Raw genomic sequence first — 21,843 nt, forward strand, 5'->3', positions numbered from 1 at the left:
CCCCTCCCCGGCTCATACTCTGTCTCTCGCTCTTTCTCAAAAATAAACAAACGTTAAAAAAAATGTAGACTGCATATCCTTACCTTTGTAAATGAAATGGCAAATCATCTGTAGTTAGTCATGATGGGTGACCTAGTCATTGTTGAAATGGTTTTCCTTCCCAAGTTCCTGTTAAAATAGAAATCACTGGTTATTATTTATTCATATCTCTACCTCATCTCCCAAAAAAAGATCAGAGCTAGCTATGGAGATAATACAAGGCAGTCAGCTTAAATCAAAATAAAGGAGGGATCTAATGTTAAAAATGGAAGTAGAAAGGCATTAGAAGAAAATATAGAGGAACACAGGTATAAAGTTAGGTTGGGCATCTTATTTTTTTCCCATAAGGGAAAAAATGTGCAGATTTGACTATGTAAAAATTCATAATGTTTACATGACCAGACACCATAAAGAAACCCCAAAAATGAACAATACGTTGTAGCTCATATGACAGTGTTAGTGTCCAATGTACTAGGAGACTATACAAATGGATTCTGAAGGTAAAGACAAACCACACTGTATAAAAACAAGAGAAGGGTGTGAACTGAAAATACAGATCGCTGGTAAACCTGTGAAAAGGATAAGACCTCTCTGAGTGGTAAGAGAACATGAATTACAATCAATGAGATGCTATTATTTGCCCATTAGGTTGGCAAACACTTTAAAGATGGCGAACATCCAAAGCTCGTAAGTACGTCAATAATCAAGAACTCTTCCTGCACCATTCGATTGATGGCCTCACTCTTTTTATAGAAAGGAATGTAGCAATGGTCCTTCAAACAGGACCATTAATGCACTTGCCAAGTCTGGCCCAACTTCTAAGATTCTTTCCCAGAGAAATGAAAACATTAGAACTTTTAAGATGTTTGAACAAGGGCGTTTATTCCTGCTCGGGTTATGGTAATATGGTTATAGTTCTATCATATTCTGCTGTATTTTGTGTGTGTGTGTGTTGGGGGGGGGGATTGCCTTAAATTTTCCATAACAATGCTATGGAATATAACCTATGTATAGTATATGTATAATATATTATACATACAATCTATGTATAATAGTGTCCTGGTGAAATCTACTCTTTATTTTTAAAAGGATCTTTTCTTATTTAATAATTTTAGTTTGGGGTTCCATGGTCGTCGATGTGCACTTCTGTTCTCCCTTCTCTCGTGTATACTTGGCATATCCTTGTCTATTTATTTCTTTAACCTTTTTAGCTGCCATTTTGTTTAATCTGTGTTCCTTTATGCTAATTTAAGTCTTCCATTTGAAAGGGGATTTCAACAATCCACATCTACTGTGATCGGATTGTACTTGGCTTGCTTCCAATGTATTTGTTTACTATTTAAAACTTTTTTTTTTAATGTTTACTTTTTGAGAGACAGAGACAGCGCGCGAGCAGGGGAGGGGCAGAGAGGGAGGGAGACACAGAATCTGAAGCAGGCTCCAGGCTCTGAGTGGTCAGCGCAGAGCCCGACACGGGGCTCGAACTCACGAACTGTGAAATCATGACTTGGGCCGAAGTCAGCCCCTTAACTAACTGAGCCACAGAAGACACAGACCCTGAAGGTTCTGTATAGGGTGTAATAAAGTGATCCAGTTTCTTTCATTCCTTCTTCCTTCTTCCTTCTTCCTCCTCCCTTCCCCCTCCCATACCTATCTTCCTCCTCCTCCTTCTCTGCATGTAGCTGACCAGTTTTCCCAGCACCATTTGTTAAAGAGACTGTCTTTGTCCCATTGTATAGTCTAGCTTCTTTTGTCATAGATTAATTGACCATTTAAATGAAGGTTTATTTATCTCTATTCATTGATCTGTATGTCTATTTTTGTGCCAGTACCATATTGTTTTGATTATCACAGCTTTGTAGATCTCGAAAACTGAGCGTGTGATACCTCAAGCTTTGTTCTCCTTTTTTTTTTTTTTATATATTTTTTTATTTCTAGGAGAGAGAGAGAGAGGCAGCGTGAGCAGGGGAGGGTCAGAGAGAGAGGGAGACACAGACTCTGAAATAGGCTCCAGGCTCTGAGCTGGCAGTCAGCACAGAGCCCGACGCGGGGCTCAAACCCATGAACTGCAAGATCATGACCTAAACGAAAGTCGGACGCTTAACTGACTAAGCCACCCAGGTACCCCTAGGAAGATGTTTCTTTAAAAAAGAAATATATATATTAATATGTGATATGTAAAGGAAATACACACACACACACACACACACACACACACACACACACAAAGAGACAGAAAACAAGCATGTGCTTTTCCCCAGGTAGCAGAAAAACTAGCTTTCATTCAAAGCAGATGAGAATGAATAAGAAGTAATGCNGCTTAACCGACTAAGCCACCCAGGTGCCCCTGTCCTTCTTTCTAAAGACTGCTCTGGCTATTCAGGGGTCTTTCGTGGTTCCACACAAATTTTAGGACTCCTTCTAGTTCTGTGAAAAAGCTGTTGGTATTTTGACGGGAACTGCATTAAATCTACAGATCGCTGGGTAACATGGACATTTTAACAATAGTGATTCTTCGAAGCCATGAGCATGGAAAAGGTTTCCATCTGTTCGTGTCATCTTCAATTTCTTTCATCAACATTTCATAGTTTTTGAAATATAGGTCTTTCAGGTCTTTGGTTAAGTTTATGCCTAAGTAATTATTTTATTATTTTTGATGCAACGGTACATGGGATTGTATTCTTAATCTGAGAGTCTTCTCTTTTAACACAGAGTTAAAAAAATTCCATAAGGATAGATGTGTCTTTTTTCACTAACCCTCCCAAGCAAAGGGAAACTGACAAGCTGTTACACTGAGATCCGATGACTTGACTCACACCGTGAATAATATTTAGGCTATCTCAATGAGGAATGAATGGATTGCATAAGCTCCAGGCAATCCTCCCTGAAAAGTATTTCTCATAACCAACCTTTTGATAAGAATTGGACAGTAGAGCACTCAAAGTTATAGTCTCTGGCAAGAGCCTGGAATGCAGAAATTCTAGTGGCCAAGTAAGGGCATAATCAGAAGAGTCAGGTCTCCTTAGGAAATGTGTTAACATGTAATCTGATACAGAATCCCACTTAGGACTTATTTTCTTAAATTATTTCTGACAACCAACTTACAGTGTCATATGGTTAGACTGTGGAGACCCCAACTCAGATAACAGAAATACATACCAAGCAATGAATTTTTTTTCTTACTATTTAATTGCTTATCTATCCTTTCTGATATTTAGTATCTGGATTCTGTTAGCGTCAGGAATAAATAATTTACATGATTTCGTAGCTTTCTACATTTCTTTTTCTAATTTTTAATTTTTTTAGAGACAGCGAGTGAGGGCGCAAGTCAGGGAGAGGGGCAGAAGGAGAGAGAGGGAGAATCTCAAACAGGTTTTATGCTCAGCATGGAGCCTGACGTACGGCTCAATCCCACAACCCTGGGATCATGAACCAAGCTCAAATCAAGAGTGAGACACTCAAATGCCTGAGCTGCCCAGGTGCCCCTTTCATTTTCTACATTTCTGAGCTTGGAAGGAAAGACATGATCATCTGTTGAGCAGCAACTATGTGCGAGAAGCCGTCACACCCATGATCTCATTTAGCACTGCAAATAATCCCTCGGCAGCCTCCAATTTAGCCAATGCTGCTGCACCTGTAACCGACTGCCCTGTAACACCCAAGCGAGGGAGTCATTTTTCATTTTGCCAAGGCAGGCTCTCCTGCCGTGAGGCCAGTCTGTAGAAGGGAAACCCTTAGTGGGTGAACATAGGGACCACCTCCCCAAGCACCTTTACCTCAGCCTGGCTCTACTCTTCTCTATACCAGTGCCGGGCCTCACAACCACCACCCAGGGGCCTTTGTGAAAATTCAGATTCGTGGTCCACACACCCAAACAACGAAATCATCACCTGTGTGAGGTGGGTCTGGGGAGTCCGTATTTTCAGCATGCTTCACGGGCTTGGGATCCTCTGAGCCATTCTGACTAGTCCAGGCAATAAAGATGTTTTATCACTTCAACAGAGCTGTCAGGGTCCAGACGGGAAAACGGAACCCATTGTGGGAGTGTTAAAGAGAGGGAACTTAATACACAGAAGTGATTATAAATGTGACAGGTGAGCTGAAAAGTGAAGCAAATGGGGAAGAAATGCAGAGATTCTTATCGGCAGGAGGCCACTACCACTTTCAAGGCCAGAGGCGCGCTAACAGAAAGGGGCGCTAACGAACCACACGAGCTGGAGGTCTGTTGGGACCAGAACACCGGGGTGAAGGTTGATTGGCAGAAGTTGGAGCCACAGAAGGAGAGGTACGTGTAGAGGCACGGGGAAGAAAGTCACTGATGGAGATGCTCCCCAAGGCAGAGAGAGGGGGAAAACACCCTGGATTCTCCCTTACCCCCTGTAGCTGCTAATCCCTATGTACGGCTCCCATGCGCCAGCCCACTGAAAACCATCTAACAGGAGGAGCCCAAGAAGCGCGTCCTTTAGGGGAGGACTTCCCAGTGATACCAAAAGGAACCAGAGTGACCTCTGGCTCTGAGAACAAACAGGCCAATGACAGACCACAGAACGACACCGAAAACAGTAATAAAAGTGGAAAAGCAGATATGTGCTAATGATACGCATAGGAAACACGATCTCAAGGGAAAAATGGAATGGGAGGTAGGCCAGAAGCGGGGACAAACATTTCTGTTTCTATGACTCCGGAGATCTACACAGAGCTTCAAGTAGATGGCTACCTGCTGTGGCTTCTTCTTTTTTTTTTTTTTAATATTTTTTATTTATTTCTAGGAGAGAAAGAGACAGCATGAGCAGGGGAGGGTCAGAGAGAGAGGGAGACACAGAATCCGAAACAGGCTCCAGGCTCTGAGCTGGCAGTCAGCACAGAGCCTGATGCGGGGCTCGAACCCACGAACCGCGAGATCACGACCTAAGCGAAAGTCGGACGCTTAACCGACTAAGCCACTCAGGCGCCCCATGCTGTGGCTTCTTCTTTAAGTGTAAGAGTGAGGCTGTGACTTGGGACAATGTGCCTGAGGTCAACTCAAGCGGGAGGCAGGAATGAGACCTAATCCAGCATTTGGTCTGACTTCAAATCAGTTCTCTTCACAAAATCACACTCCCCCTCCTAGCTCTCTGACAAAACAATTTGAAGCCCATCTGAGCAACAGTGCACTTCCCCTTTCCATTTGCAAATGCAATCCAAAGGTTAGCCAACAACATTTATTTACATGAGGAGAAAGTTTCTGTAAACCGTGTTCTCCATCACCGAGTCTCAACCTAGAGGTCATTTCTGAATTTACAGGGTGGCAGGGAAACTTGTGAAAGCTCTATAGTTACTCAAAGCTGTAGATGTGTGACACCCGGGGACATTATTTGGGTTAGCACTGACCCTTTCTTCCTCTGAGTCTCCAGCTAGGGCCACAGCAGTGTTTTTCTTTTGCCACTGATTGAGTCTGCTCTTCATGCAAGACCCGATGAGGGGGAAAATGGCTCATTACCCAATTACCCAACTAAATAGGTCAACCTGCAGATGCAAGAGGTGAGGGGCTCTGCCCACAAGTCCTTACTGGTCGGTTCATAAAAACAGACACTTCATTAAACACTGATGAAGCAAAGTCAACACGGATGGATGGAAAGAAAACTGGAATAGGCCTCCGAAGTTTGATGGTTATGCCCGTGTCTGCTATTGACTCTCTGTGACCTTGGGCTCCCATCCACCTCTCTTCTGCCATCCACCTCTCTTCTGCCATGAATTTTGCAGACTCCCTTTTGACAGTGGCTGTGGTTTGGTGCCACCACCACTTCATGGGTGGGGCCTCACCTCAGATCCTTAGAATGAGGAGGAGGAGGTAGCTCATTAATTATTTGCTCGTTACAAGTGCAACTTGCCCTATGGGAGATGATCTTCCATAAGATAGTCATAGTCACATGTTTTCATGCCATTCAGGCTACATATGGTAACATTTCCTAGAACATTTCCCAATAGGGAACACAGTTAAAAAAATATTTGGGGCCTTGGTCATGCCCGCATGTTAATGTTAATCGTTTCTGTTTAAACTGTGCTCTTCTGAGTTCATTTTCGTTATCTGCCAGCAAATTAATTCACACTTTCTTTCTTTTCCCACTCATTCATTCATTCAGTCATTTGTTGAGCATTACATGTCAGGCAGTGAACTTGGCCTTGGAGCCATAAAGACAAAGATCCTTCAAAGAAGTCACATCTGGCTAAAATGAGCAAATCAGGAGGCTATAGATGCTGGTGAGGATGTGGAGAAACGGGCACCCTTCTACACTGTTGGTGGGAATGTAAACTGGTGCAGCCCCACTGGAAAACAGTGTGGAGGTTCCTCAAAAAATTAACAATAAAACTCCCCTATGGGGCACCTGGGTGGCTCAGTGGGTTGAGCGTCCGACTTCGGCTCAGGTCGTGACCTCATGGCTTGTGAGTTCAAGCCCCGTGTCGGGCTCTGTGCTGACAGCTCGGAGCCTAGAGCCTGCTTCTGATTCTGTATCTCTTTCTCTGTCTGCCCCTCCCCTGTCTCTCTGTCTCAAAAATAAACATTAAAAAAATTAAAAAATTAAAAAAAAAAAAGAACTCCCCTATGGCCCCACAATAGCACTGCTGGGAATTTACCCATGGGATATAGGAGTGCTGAGGCATAGGGGCACATGGACCCCAATGTTCATAGCAGCACTCTCAACAATAGCCAGAACACGAAAAGAGCCTAAGTGTCCATCAATGGACAAATGGATCAAGAAGATGTGGTCTATCTATATAATCGAATACTACATGGCAATGAGAAAAAATGACATCTGGCCATGTGTAGCAATGTGGATGGAACTCGAGTGTAGCAATGTATAGCAATGTGTCATGCGAGCGAAATAAGTCAGGCAGAGAAGGACAGATATCATATGTTTGCACATATAGGTGGATTAGGAGGAACTTAATGGAGGACCATGGGGGAGAAGGGGGAAAATAGTTGGGGAGAGGGAGGGAGGCAAACCATGAGAGACTCTTGAATGCCGAGAACAAACTTAGGGCTGATAGGGGTGGGAGAGAGGAGAAGGGGGGTGATGGGCATGGAGGAGGGCACTTGTGGGGATGAGCACTGGGTGTTATATGGAAACCAACTTGACAATAAACTATTCAAGAAAAAAAAAAGAAGTCACATCAGTAGGAGAGAAAGATGGGGAACAGCTACACTACAACCTGGCATGTGTTTTAGTCTGGATTCTTGGAGGAGGAACAGCCCAAATCTGCCTGGAGAGACCCCGGAAAGCTTCCTTTCTGAAGAATACTGCAAATGAACTTAGAGCACCTTTGGGGGGGGACACAAGGTTCAGAGGCAGAGGGTGAGGAAGATGCCAGGCTTCATGGTGGCTTGCTCAGAGAAACCCAGCAGCATGAAAGACAATATTTAACATATTTTCGTGGGTGTGCGTGAGACGTCGAATTTGCGTTTAAGGAATTTATCCGAAAGCAGCCCAAAGTTAGGATGTTACTTAAAGGATTACAAAGAGACTTCCAGATTGCTCATTCTACCGGTGATCCTAGGTCCATGTTCAATCCTTTGCCTGAGTAAAAACACAGGCAAATTTGTGAAAATTTATATATATTCATGAACACCCCAAAAGCCATTGTTAGGCAAATGTCTGCCTTATACATAGCTCTGTTGGGGAGGTTAAGAATATTATCGTCCTTCTTCCAGTGCATTTAAGAGGTCTGATGCTTTTCTAAAGTGGATTTGGCAATAAACAACAATAAAAACAAGCAGGAAAAAATTGAGGCCTAAAACTGTGATGGGTTATTTTCCAAGGCTTCAATATGAGCAACCACCATGCGCCCAACTGAAAACGATCCTTGACATAGTTTCCAAAGTAGAAGTGCCTGGATTTTTCAGACTGGAAAAAATCTGTTATATTAGGAAATCTTAGTGTCGGATTTCTTCCTTTAGAAGATTTTCAGAAGCCGCCAAAGAAATGGCTGCAATCTGCAGGGAGGCCTCCTATGCACACACGCGCATGCAGACATACGGTTCGTCGCATGTCTGTGTGCTCCAGAGCTGCAGACGCAGAACGATGGTGCTCTTGGACTCAGCGAAAGAGTTCCCCTATTCTTCCTGGTGAAAATGATTCAAATGGAGGTTCATTTCTTGTATCTAATATTTATATAACCAAGCCACTGCCAAAACCAATTCCAAACGACGGCACCTGCTAGCTATGAATCAAAACGGAGACCAATCAAAACAAATTGCGGGGCCTCTCATATTCTCTCATGAAACACATTCATCAACTCTCAGAATTGATCGCACCAAGCAAAGAACAGAATAGCTATAAATGGCAAGGACAAAAGGCTCAGCATAAAACGAACCACTCGTGATTCGCGTTTCCAACAAAGGTTGTGCTCAAAGTATTCGTGAGCCTTTTCAAACCAAGTCTTCACTATCAACATGAGACAGAACAAAGGGGCTCATGTAAACAACCCTGAGGAGCAAGCGGGTTTCAGACAGGCTTTCATGAAAACACCTACTTCACATTCTCCTGAACCAATAAACATGCAAGGACGTAGTTGGGGGCAGGGGGAGGGAAGGGGGAGGGGGGTAGTGTTGGAGGGTCCAGGAGAGAATTACTTATGTAGTCGTGAACTTCAATTTGGCAGGTGGGGAAAGTAGGTATGAAGATTTAACCAATGTTGTTACTTTTTTTTGTTTGTTTAAATCTTGTCCCCAAGATGTCTGAGATCATCACTAAAGATCTCACATAGCTGGACTTTTTCGCCTCTCTACAATGCTGAAATTCCTTCTTCCCCACTTTTTGCTAGACATCTGGTATGAGGTTGACCTCATGATACTGCACTTTGACTACACTGCAAATTGTCTCATAGCTGGGGTGCCCGGGTGGCTCAGCTGATTGAGCGTCCAACTTCATCTCAGGTCATGATCTCATGGTTCTTGAGTTGGAGTCTCATGTCGGGCTCTGTGCTGACAGCTAACTCAAAGTCTGAAGCCTGCTTCGGATTCTGTGTCTCCCTCTCTCTCTCTCTCCCCTTACCCTGCCCCTCTTTCAGAAATAAACATTAAAAATATGTTAAAAAATAGTCTCATTTTTTAATTTACCAGATTATGCTTTTTATGTTTTATTTCTAAACTATCAACATCTTTTCCCCCTAAGACTACATGCCAGGAATCATTAAATTATTACATTAATAGTAACTGTGCAAGCCATATGCACATCTAAAGCCAGTTATGATTGGGAGAAAATGTTTAGATTCAGGGGCACCTGAGTGGCTCGGTCAGTTGAGCATCTAACTCTTGATTTGGGCTCAGGCCATGATCTCGGGGTCATGAGATCAAGCCCCATGTCAGGCTTACACTGGGCAGGGAGCCTGCTTGGGATTCATATTCTCTCTCTCTCCCATTCTCTGCCCCTCTCCGACTTTCACCCTCTCGCTAAACAGAAAAGAAAAAAGAAAGAAAATATCTGGATTCAGAAGCTTGCAGTTTGCCAAGCATTTCCGGGTCTATTTCGTCTTCTGCCGAAAAAGCCAAAGGAAGAGATCTGCTGTGTGGCCCAGGGAGGGACAGCTGGTGGCTTACCCCAAAAAGCTTCCTCTGCGCCAGGTGCTGGGGGTGGGGGTGTGTGTCTGTGCAGAGTCTGAAAGAACACAGAAGGGTGGAGATGGGACTGTGGCTACAGCCCGTAGGACAAGCCACTAAGGGCAAACAGACGCCAAGCAGGAGAAAAATTCTGCCCCCAAACTGTTATGCGGTTCAGGGCTTAATGAACGTGGCTGTCAGTAAGTAAGCAAGGCAGTTTCCAAAGAGGGACAGACACAGCAGCCTAGAGAGAGGGAAAGCTCGAGTAAGGAGATGGGCACGTCTGGCAGAGTCCTCACCCAGGAGGGTAGTCACCGCCTCGGACGTTTACTCTGGCCCTCGTGTATGTGAGGCACTTCTGGGGCCACATAATGAGTGCGTGGTCCCGGTCGTCAAGGTGCTTCAAAGAGAAGCCAAAACACAGGCACACAGAATAATGAGAAAGTTTTTAACAGGATTAGGAGTTAATTCCTTTTACTTGGCTTTGCCTCTAACAAGTATTCCATTACCACAGTCAGAGGGCTCATATGGAATGTTCTAAAAAATGCAATAAAGAATTAAAAAGGAAAAAAAGCCCAACCAAGGCCAAGAGATTATACATCAGTTATTAATCACTAGATATTAAATTTTTCAAGTGTTTTCAGACACCCTGGGCGGAGAGCTGCTTTCAACGGACCCACAACTTGACTGGGGAACCAAGGGTGAAAGGCGTTGGTCAGAGAACAGGGAGGTGACAGATAAGAGAACAGGGCGGGAGTGTGGAAAGGGGACATCTGGTGGCCGAGGAAGATCACGCTGACCCAAGAGAGGGGCGTCAAGGTGGAGTCAGGGGTCAGCTGCGGGCTGTGTGCCTTGGGAGTCTGACAAACTAGGGAGCGTCTGCTGACAGGCCTGACGAGACGAAATGGCAAAGGAGGGCCAGACTGAAGGCCTGCGTGAGGCGGGAACCTGACTCAGGCCGAGCCGCAGATGAACCACATGGAGAACATTCTACAACATGGGGACTGAGGGGGTCAGGAGGCCCTGCCCTTGTCAGGGCAGGCGGAGCCAGCCAAAGTCACAGGTGAGTGAGACTACGAACAGGCAACTTCACCAACCACATGGAGAACATTCTACAACATGGGGACTGAGGGGGTCAGGAGGCGCTGCCCTTGGCCTTGTCAGGGCAGGCGGAGCCAGCCAAAGTCACAGGTGAGTGAGACTACGAACAGGCAACTTCACCAGCCTGCGGACAGACACACAGACGAGGCCCCGTGATCCCAGGCAGACACAGACAGCACTACTGCCCGACGGCCATCCAGCCCTGTGAATCCCACCGTATCACCCAGCTAGCAGCCGGGTTCCAGAAGGGCCTCGGTGTCTCCAGAACCTACAGAACACGCCCACCGCGCACCGGAGCCCCGCGCAGGGGTTCGACCCTCACAGACAGACTTCCGTGGAGAAGACAGAACATGTTCCGTCTGTCGGCTGCCACAGGCTTCGCTGAGGCCATTGGCCCATCGCTCCACCTGTCACCCTCCCCACTGCTGGGACAGATGGTGACATGGTGGTAGCAGGAACAGGCTCTGAGTCACACTGTCCAGCTTCAACAGCCGTGCGGCCTCCTCAGGTCACTTCATCTGCGGGCCTTCGTGCTCACGTCTGAGCAATGGGAAAAACCACAGGGGCCGTTCTCCCCGAGGCAGGCGTGAGGAGGGACCAAGTGGCATGGCCTCTTGGGGGGGCCCTGGTGTGGAGTACACACTCCAAAAATTTAGGGTCCTCATCAGCATCCCCACCAGCTACCCTCATCACCCTGTCACTGCTCTGCTTCCAAACTTTCCTTGGCTACAGGGGAACCCAGAGCGCTCGGGGCCCCTCTGACCCTCTCCCTCCCTCGAGGCAGAAAGGGCCTACACACACACACACATACACACACACACACACACACACACACACACACACTGTCTCAAAGCCCCGCACCCCTGCCTCTGCCCACAGTGTTTGTTCTCCCTGCAAGGGCCTCTCTGTGACCCTCCGTATCAGTCAAGTATGTCCCATCTCCGAGGACTTCCTGATTCCTCCCATTCTAGACAAACACGGCGCCTCCTTTGCTGGGTTCTCCCAACCCTGCACCAACCACTCATTCTGGTGTTGCCACAGCCCCTGACTGCATCCGCCCTCAGTCCAGTTAATAATTACTATTACAGCGAACCCGCATGGAGCACATCTTACACCAGGCACAGCTCTAAGACAGGCATGAATCAACTCATTCCATTCCCCGATGGGTTTCTGTTATTATCCTCATTTTACAGATCAGAAAACTGACGCACAGAGAGGTTCGGGAACTTGCCCAAGCTCACACAGCTCGTGAGTGGCGGAACCAGGAAATGGGCCCATGGGCTGCTCTGTTCCATAGCGGGGCTCGTAACCACTCTGTGACACACATGTATTACGACTTCATTGACCTCCTTCTGTCCCCTCCCCGCCATCTCTGCATCTTGCCTCCTGCTTCCCAGGGGAGCGGATGGTCACTTCACTGCTGCCCTTCCCACCCGTGAACTCAGGAGCACCAATTCCCAGCCTTCTGTGTGGTACACGGCCAAGATGGGTCCTGTGTTCCTTCCAACACACCCCTGCCTGACGCCTGCTCTCCATCATCCCACGTGATCCTCCCACCTGGCTCCTCCCCCCCCCCCATCTCCTCCGGCTCTTTCCCCTGGGAACATGGGCACATGGGTTCTTTCCTGAGACCCCCCCCCCTTGTCCTGCCCCTGACCGCACACCCTCTTCTGGATGCAACTTTGTCTCACTCCCCTCACACTCAAGGTCAAATCCTCCAATGACTGGCGCCCACGCCCCACCTTCACTTCCCCCTCGCCGTTCACCTCTAAGGGCACAGCAATCTGGCCTCCCCCATAACCATGCAATGTAGGGGCTTCGCCCAGCCGGTTTCTTCCATTATCTTCCTGGCCTTCTCTGAGGCGTCGACCTGAGAGTGTTCTGTACACAGCAGGCTCCGGAATATCTGCTGAAGGGAAAAACGACCAGTCCCCCTTCGCTGAGGGCCCCTCTTCTCTTGGCCGATGCTGCCCTTTGCTTTCCCTAAACCCCTTGGCTAATGTTCTTTACCAACACAGCCCTGATTCTGTTGGGGGGGGGGGTAATGTGTCCAGTCAAAGACACACGAGAACCTTGTATTCCCAGATGTTCTGGAAAGGAGAGGGTGGTGGGTGCAGATGTCCTGGGGCACCTGTTAGAGAGGCAAACGCAGTCGGCATGGACGGTTCCACCACTTGTCATTTGCTCTTTTGCCCACGGACGGCAGCCCTGAGAGAAAGCGGGAGCATGGATTCCCTATTTCCTGGTTTCCCCTAACTCTCCAAACCCACCTCTCCCTCTTAACTAGCCATGCTCCTTGGGGTCTTCTGTATCCTTTTCTTCTCACTCTTGAATAACGTCTTCCATTACCAATGGCCTCAAATATAACCTCCTTGTGATGAGTCCCAAGAGACTCTGGATCTCAGATCTCTTTCTTGAGCCCCAGATCTCTATTTTCCGTTGCTTGCAGGATCCCTACAGGGTCGTACAGGCTCTACAAATCCTAGATGCTCCGACTCCAATTTCTCACGTTCTGCACCACTCACAGAATGCTACCGTCTTCCACCGGGATGTCCAAGCCCCAAATCAAGTCGGCTATGCCAACTCCTCTCTAGAACCCCTTGTCCCGTCCAGCCCAGCCTATCAGTCTCTCCCATCAATCTCCTTAATGGCCTTTGATTCTGACCCTATGTGGCATTTTCCCTGCTACCATCTTAATTGAGACGTCCTCCTTTCTTGCACAGATCACTGCCTCAGCCTCATTAGTCGGCCTCACCGGGGCACAATATTGCTCAAGGGACTTTTCCAGGATGCAAATTTGCCCAAGCCACGTTCCTTCTTTAAACTCCAGCAGAGGCTTTCCTGGCCCCCCGGGGCTGAACTCAAAGTCTTTGGCACAGCACTGGACCTCTCCTGACCGCGTCTCTAACTCCTCTCTCCCCACTGCTAGGCCCCCCACAGACGCAGCCATGTGGGTGACTTCCCGTCGTCGCCTTCCTCCTCTCTGCATTCACTGCGGTGCCTGCCCCTCCCCCCAGCCAGGTGCTCCTTATCCACCAGATGTGGCTGAGGTACCACTTCCTTCCGCAAGCGCACCCTTAGCCCTCCCAAATCAGGGTTCACCGCCTCTCCTCTGGGCTCCCAGGATGCCCTGGGCCTGCCGCTACTCTCTCACTGACTGACCGTATCGCCATCACCAGTTTAACGTTCTTTTGTTTCTGCTACACTATCAGCCCTGATAGAGGCAATGACCTCCGCATATTTGTGGGTAACGCACAAAACCGAGCACGGAGCCTGGCACCCGGACAGACTTAGAAGTTGAAAGCCGGAGGAATGTATCCAGGAGTCTGCCCACTGCACTTCTTAGATACGCCCCCTGAAGGGCACAGAAGATGTCTAATCATCAGGGCTTGCGCGTTAAGTCAATGCTTAATACGTGTTTTCTTCTCGTCCCTTCCAGCACTGGATGACACATCGATGTTCAGTTTACAGAGTGACAAAATGAGATGAAAAGCAAGGATAGTGATCAGCCTGGGACCCCAGAGACTGCCAGGAGGTCTCTTTCCTTCCTCTGTTCTCCTGCTGTTTTAGGTCCATTTTATCCAAGATAATCTCAGTTGCTTTGCATGAAGTCTTCTGGAATAATTTGAAAAATCTGATCCTGAGTACAACCCACACCCTGACTGGGGCACCTGGGTGGTTCAGTCAGTTCAGCTTCCGACGCCTGGTTTTAGTTCCAGTCATGACCTCTCAGTTTGTGTGTTCGAGTCCCGCCTGGGGCTCTGTGCTAACAGTGTGGGGCCTGCTTCGGAGTCTCTCTCTCTCTCTCTCTCTCTCTCTCTCTCTCTCTCTCTGCCCCTCCCCCACTCATGCTGTCTCCTCATACTGTTTCTTTCAAAATAAAGAAATAAACTTAAAAAGCACAACAACTCGCATCTTCACAGAAATATCAGGTGACCCACAGAATCATGAAGAAAACAGAAGTGGCCAGCATTCGCACCACCTGGAGATGCCCTTCGTTCATCTACTAGAGTCTCTTCTAATCTGTTTTTTGCGATGCCCACGTGCTGACTTTTTTGCTCTCCACCCCCTCGCTGCTGCTAGAATGGCACAAGGGGCCGAAACGGGCCATAATACACAGATGCAAGTATCATTCATGCCATCAGAATTCAACACGGCATCGGACACGAGAAAACTCAAGGACACGGTGGAGTAGCTTCCCTGAACAGGAGAGACATCAAACCGAGACGTGGCTTCTCCTGAGCAAGCTGTTCTTCACCCGCCGACCTTACCTGGGGGTGTCTAGGCACCGGGGTCCACAAACTACCCTTACCTTTAAGGGAAGACCAAGTTCATGGCTTTGGCTTATGTGTCCACTCTGGCAAAAACCTTCTCGTCAAGTGGTGCATTTGGTTCCACTTGTTATTCAACCATTTTAATCCCGATCACTTTGAAAGGAGGGGGGGAGGGGCGCCTGGGTGGCTTAGTCGGTTAAGTGTCCGCTTCGGCTCAGGTCATGATCTCACGGTTCGTGGGTTCAAGCCCCGTGTCGGGCTCTGTGCTGACAGGTAGCTCAGAGCCTGGAGCCTGTTTCAGATTCTGTGTCTCTTTCTCTCTCTGACCCTCCCCGGCTCACGCTGTCTTTCTCTCTCTCTCGGAAATAAATAAAACATTTTTAAAAATTAAAAAAAAATGTCCGTACTACCCAAAGCAATCTCCAAGTTCAGTGCATACCTATAAAAACACCAACATGGGGCGCCTGGGTGGCTCAGTCGGTTAAGCATCTGCTTCAGCTCAGGTCATGATCTCACGGTTCGTGGGTTCAAGCCCTGCTCCGGGCTCTGTGCTGACAGTTCGCTTAGAGGCTGGAGCCTTTCTTCGGATTCTGCGTCTCCCTCTCTCTCTGACCCTCCCCTGCTCATGCTGTCTCTACCTCTCTCTCAAAAATAAATTAAAAAAAAAAGAAAGAAAGAAAGAAAGAAAGGAGGGGGAGAAACATCCCAGGTCTTCAGCTTTAGCGTATTTGCAATCTCAGACACCGGGCAGGCTGCCACAAGGCTCGCCACGGCGCTCACATCTCAGCACCAAACACACCATCTTTTTTCAGCATCAAGGAACGGGCTGACCCTTAGGTTGAGGCCAATTCAAAGACGCCCAGGAAGGAGGGAGCAGTCTTGTGATTAGGAGCAACTCAGCAGGAGAAATGTGTGCCCTTTCTGTAGCGTCAATGTTGCCAAGGAGCCCTGCAATTCCAGGTCCCCCTTGCACACCTCTACCCGGGGTTGTCATCAAAATGCACAGGGCTATGTCTCGGCTCAAGGAAGCACGTGGCCTCCCGCCCTCCCACCTCTGAGCACAAGGTCGATTCACCTTATGGGAAGGCGGACAGAGGGACTGGGCACAAAGGGATAGCTGAGCATCCCTCTGGCCCCATCTCTCTGGTGGTGGCAGCAGGTGCCAAGTAAGAGAGGCTCGTGAGCACTGGGGATGGGCAGGGACACCTGCGACTTCGATCTGCAGCTTCCGGTTTGGGACCTGGTGGGGGGAGGGGGAAGGGGACACAGGCCCAGAGACCAGCACTCAAAACCTCCCGGCTCGGCACATGGAATGTTTACAGCTTAAGCATCTCAAGAACTTACCAGTCACGGAGATCGTGGGGATACCTACACTTTCTGCCCCGCCAGGACCCCGGAAAGCTTCGAATGCCTTCGTTTGAATGACACACACACAAAAAGCACCCCTTGGGACCTCGCAAAAACCCAACTCTCTCTGTTTTCATGAGAAAAAACATCTTCTCTTGGCCCCTGCCAAGAAAAAGGACCTCCTGCACCAGCAGGTTCGGGCCTGGGCAGCTGGCGGGGGCTGGAAAGGGGCTTCTGTTCGCTCCTCGGCGGGGAATCTTTGGACAAGCACACGCAGCCGTCCTGCACCCTATACGGCTGCGTCCGCAGACGGCTTGGGGGGCCGGGAGGTGAAGGGCAGGGCAAGCAGTAAGAAGGAGCAGTGGGTCCCGACCGCTCCAGGATGTCCAGGCCGCCCCGATTCATCACGGGGCCAGAGAAGCCCTGGACGACTGGAACATTCCTTCGGAAACACACCTGTGTGCAGGTTCAGGTCCTGGGGGGAAGCACGGCCTAAAGGTCATACGCCAGCAGTCTAAGGGAAGGCCCACCCTGACACGCACGGGGCCCGGGCCAAACATGGTCGACCGTGTGCTTCCTCCCCCCACGCCAGCCTGGCCCGAGCACCCGCTGTCCACACGTACCCCATCCCCACCAGCATCTGTTTCCACTTCCTCCAAAGGACCCGATGTGGAAAGGCTGGGCTTTGGACCAGACTGTGGATTTACAATTCCCAGGCTCCTTGGCATTCAGGGCCAGAAAGGACTCACCCCTGACGCCTGGGCTGCCGGCCGGGCTTCCCCACGGCAGTCCTGTCCCCCGTCTCAAAGGGACCTGCATGCATGTGGGGGACAAAACTAGAGGATGCTGCCCATCCTTCAGACTCAAGGGTATAGTCACCAGGGCCACGGCTCCCCCTCAGGAAGAGGGTTCTGGGAAAGAGGCCCTCAAAGGAGGCTCAGTGTCATAAGTATGGAGAATTCTGGAAGGTGGGGGCCTGGTTCCACGGAGCACGGCATGGGGAAGAATACGCGGACCTCCGCCAGGCACGGCCCCTTGGCTTCTCAGTCGTGCTGCCCCGCGGAGAAGGGGTGCAGTCAGAGAAGGGCCGGAGGGAGGTCCTTTCAAGGACCAGACCTAGGTTAGGCGTTCCAGGGAAGGGCCCCCCTTTGCCTGGGTTCCAGGGCAGTACTGCCTAAGCAACAAAAGTCCAAACAGCAGCTGCCAAACAACGTAGTCTGTACTCGGACAGGGTGGACCCAGCTTGCTCAGAGCAGCAGACGGAAGGGGCATGGAGCCTGGACTCCGGAAGGGCCTCTCTGATGAGGTGGTGCCTACCTAAGCTGTGCTATAACTAAGGACTCGCACACAGCAAGGTAGAAAAAGCTGGAATCAGCGTTTCCGGGATACAGGGGCAGCATTTGCAAAGGCACGGAGGGGAGACAACACGGTGCCTTCTGGAAATTACCAATTATGTGTCGCCATGCCTATATAGGGATACTGGCATGGTTCCAGAAGGTTCTGCCAGAAGGCCTTGCATGCCATGCCAAGGCATTTGGAATAACAGAAGAGCCACCAACAAGGACTTCTTTCATTTTCACAATGGGCACATGCCCTAAATTGAGTCACCAATGAACAGAGGGTGTGTGCTACAGATAAGAGTTTTAGTATTACCAATTATACACCAAATACTTCTTTAAATCTATTAAAGCCAACATACTGATGCGGAGTGCGGTCATCTCAAACATAAGATGGGAGCCCAGACCTCTCCTTAGCTTTGGATGTAGAGATCCAACCGACAGCTCCCTAGGGGGGCTCTCATAAGCATGTTAGACACAACTTGTCCCAAACAGAACTCAAATGTTCTACTCTTGCCCCTTCTGACCGCCCCATCTCGTTTGACAGCCCCTTTTCCCCCCGAGTCCGTAAACTAGGAGCCTCCTGGGATTCTTTCCTGCCCTACTCCCCTGCCTTCCTCCACGTCATGCTGATTTCTCAGAACCATCTCTCGCCTCCATCCTCACTGCTATCCTTCAGCCCCGGTACCAGCATCATTCACCGAGGCTAATGCAGCAGACTTCTCCTGGTCTCCCCGCCTCCCGTGCCGCAAGGCCAGAATGATCACACGAGAAAACCCATTCAGATCAGTCCCTTCTCGAAACCCCTTTAATGCTTTTCCCGTTGCGTTCAGAATAAAGTCCAAACTCCTCACCTGGGCCTCGAAGACACTGTAAGAGCTTCTGCCTACCTTGCTTTTCAACCTCCCCTCAAGCTCTCCTTCCCTTGAGCCTTTACATTTTATTTTTTTTATTTTTTATTTTTTTTATTTCTAGGAGAGAGAGAGAGAGAGAGTGAGCAGGGGAGGGTCAGAGAGAGAGGGAGTCACAGACTGAAACAGGCTCCAGGCTCTGAGCTGGCAGTCAGCACAGAGCCCGACGCGGGGCCCGAACCCACGAACCGCGAGATCATGACCTAAGCGAAAGTCGGACGCTTAACCGACTAAGCCACCCAGGTGCCCCCCCTTGAGCCTTTAAACAGCTGCTTCTCCTCCATGCAAAGTCTCAGCCCCTGGTGTATTTCCTTCCCAGCCTTTATTGTCATTGGCATGTAAATGATTTCATTCTCTGTATCTGTGTCTCTGTCTCTTTCTGGGGGGTTTGGGGACAGGATGTCTATTTCCCCTCACAGTAATATAAACTCAGTGAAGCCAGGGGATTAATGTGTCTGTTAGAAACTAGAGATAAAACTGCTACCGAAAGCTCGGGGTCTGGCCCCTAGTAGGTGCTCAAGAAATATCTACCTAGTGAACAACCTTTCAACCATATTAGAAATTCACCCTATTTATCACTCTCCAAACTTTTGTTAATTAAGCTTCTTTAACTTAAAAAAAGAATCCTTGCTGGGGCACCTGGGTAGCTCACTTGGTTAACTGTCGACTCCTGATTTCAGCTCTGGTCATGATCTCACCAGTAGGGCTCCATGCTGAGTGTGGAACCTGCTTAAGACATTCTCTCTCTCTCTCCCTCTCTCTGAGCTCCTCCCCTGCTGTGCACATACTCTCTCCTTCATTCTCAAAATTAATTAATTAATTAATTAACAAGTGAATGCTAAGAAAATTTTTAAAAATCTGGGATTATAAAACAGGCTCAAAATTAATAAATGGGTTATTATACTTGGAGGAAGCTTAATTCAAATCTGGACTCCAAAAGATAATTTTCTTCAAGTATTCCCATTTGGCTGGTATGTGGCACTCCATGGAGAATTTTAGAAAAATGATCACGAATGCCAATTGTTTATTAAAAAAGTAAAAAAAGTAACATAATAGGACTACATGCCTTCTTTAATGTGGAAAATATTTAAATAAGATCATTATGGCTCTCTTACAACGTATCTGTTTAGTCTAAACCTCTGGTTCATTTCCACTATAAATCTACTTTGTTTCAACTATCAGAATGTAGAGCCCAGGAGGCTCTTCCAGTGCAGAGACCAACAGATGTGCACAGTAATCCTTACTGTGTTTCAGAGTATTACTAACAGCAGGAAAAATTTAGTGAATAATTTCAACTACATATTCTTTGTCTAGTCTATCCTTCTATCCCCATGAATCAGCAGCCATAATTCTAACCTATTAAATCCAAGGTAGAAAAAAAAAAAAAGCATGTCACTGAGACAGGAAGTAGTTACAAGAACACCTTATCAAGGCATGATCAATTCATTTCCTTTTTTAGGATCACATGATTTAACAATTTTATAAAAAGGAATAAACAATCAGGTTTTTCTTAAACCAGACTCAGAAATAAGAAAACATTAAATTAGTACAGAAAAATTTAAAACTCAAGAATTGTTTAAAAATTTTTAAATATTTATTTTTGAAGGAGACAGACTCTACAGAGTGTGAGCAGGGGAGGGGCAGAGGGAGAGGGAGACAAAGAACCCAAGCAGGCTCCAGGCTCCAGGCTCTGAGCTGTCAGCACAGAGCCCGACGTGGGGCTGGAGCTCACAAAGGGTGAGATCATGACCTGAGCTGGAGTCAGATGCTTAATTGACTGAGCCACCCACCTGACCCAAGAATTAATTGTTTTAAATGAGGATTGCAACTCTGTTTGCTGGCAATTCCTAGAATATACTCTGTCTTTTACACAGCTGGATAACACTTCTGACATTCCCCTTATTGCCTGTTACACCCATTCACTTATCAACCTGCTAAAATACAGAGTTGCTTCCTTTACAAACACCTTTGTCACTCCCTTCTTCTGGATCCCTGCACCATCTTGGAAATACGTCTATTACATATTGCAACAAAGTACTGGCACTGTTTGGTGTTTATTTGTAAGTGTGTGAACCCTACCAAGAGCAGCTTAAGGATTTGCTCATCCCTCTTCATAATACCAGCCTCTAACACAGCCTCTACCTACATTGTAGGTATTCATCAGACATTTAGTGCGAAATGAATGTTTAAGTCATCTCTACCACACCTTCTCCAAAGACCTCTAAGTTTGGTGACCATATTTTATAACCCTAATACTTACAAATATAACCTCATAAAGGAATTTTGTCATCTCTAGGAGCACGAAACAGAACTGTACTAGTTTCAGGTCAAGATTTCTGACACGTTTCAATAGGCAGCTGGAGGTAATATCCAGTATCCTGTATAACGTGGAAAATTGGGCTAATGTTGCCAGAACTATGAAAGATGGAAAAAGTAGTGACCTTAAGTCTGTGGAGGCAGACGTCTATCTTACACTGGCCCCTTCCTTCACCAGCCACCACCCGTTCCCCATGTTTGTTTCAGCCTTTCTTCCGTTGAAATGAGAAAACAGTAAGAACCTACCTACTGGTGACCTTACTAACCCTGAATTACAGATCATTCTAGTGTCGGAGATAAAAAGCAACATTTTGCAGATGGCACAGTCCTAACTCTCTAGTTTGGATCAAATGAGAAAAAGGCTGCTGTCGATTCATGGAAAAAAAATCTGAAACACTTATTATTTTCAGAGAACTACACTTTTTTTTTTTCCCCCAGTCACCCACAGATACTCCAAACATGACTGTTAAATAAATCATTCAAAAGTGACTTGGAAAAGAAGGTTTCTAGAGTGGACAAAACTTAATTGAAATGAACATGTCAGCTAATTTACGTGGGCATGTCCAAGAAAATGCTAGGGTCTTTAAATTTCAAGAGCTGTTCAGACGTACATCAAAACACTGTAATTGAGAGAAAACTGGAAACATTCTAAAGCGCCAAGAATCGTTGGTTAACGATAACATGCTACAACCACAGAGGATAAAATGATGCCAAAGTATATTTAAAATATTAACTATACATGAGAAATAGCAGTTTATGGAGCTGACTATACAGTATGATGCCATTTGGGGGTGAAAATTACATATGCATTTTCAATCACAGAAAAAGCCAACAAGTATACTTTCTTTTGCTTGCTGGAATTTTCTAAAGTTTCTAAAATGAACCTGTATTGCTTTATCATTAGAAAGTAAGTGTGTGTGTGTGTGTGTGTGTGTGTGTGT

General features: G+C 47.4%; 2 protein-coding genes across 2 annotated transcripts in view; both read right to left on the reverse strand.

Moving 5' to 3' along the window:
* PIP5K1B (phosphatidylinositol-4-phosphate 5-kinase type 1 beta) overlaps window positions 1-168 on the reverse strand; it is a 193,040-nt gene extending 192,872 nt beyond the window's left edge. Inside the window, exon 1 of the mRNA XM_039249525.1 lies at window positions 84-168. The gene's annotated coding sequence lies outside the window, so the exon portion shown is untranslated. The remainder of the gene's footprint in view (window positions 1-83) is intronic.
* PABIR1 (PP2A Aalpha (PPP2R1A) and B55A (PPP2R2A) interacting phosphatase regulator 1) overlaps window positions 85-21,843 on the reverse strand; it is a 35,388-nt gene continuing 13,629 nt past the window's right edge. Inside the window, exon 3 of the mRNA XM_039249526.1 lies at window positions 85-168. The gene's annotated coding sequence lies outside the window, so the exon portion shown is untranslated. The remainder of the gene's footprint in view (window positions 169-21,843) is intronic.

The sequence above is a fragment of the Hyaena hyaena genome, unplaced genomic scaffold, assembly GCF_003009895.1.
Source record: "Hyaena hyaena isolate Hyena2069 unplaced genomic scaffold, ASM300989v1 scaffold_341, whole genome shotgun sequence".
Taxonomy (NCBI): domain Eukaryota; kingdom Metazoa; phylum Chordata; class Mammalia; order Carnivora; family Hyaenidae; genus Hyaena; species Hyaena hyaena.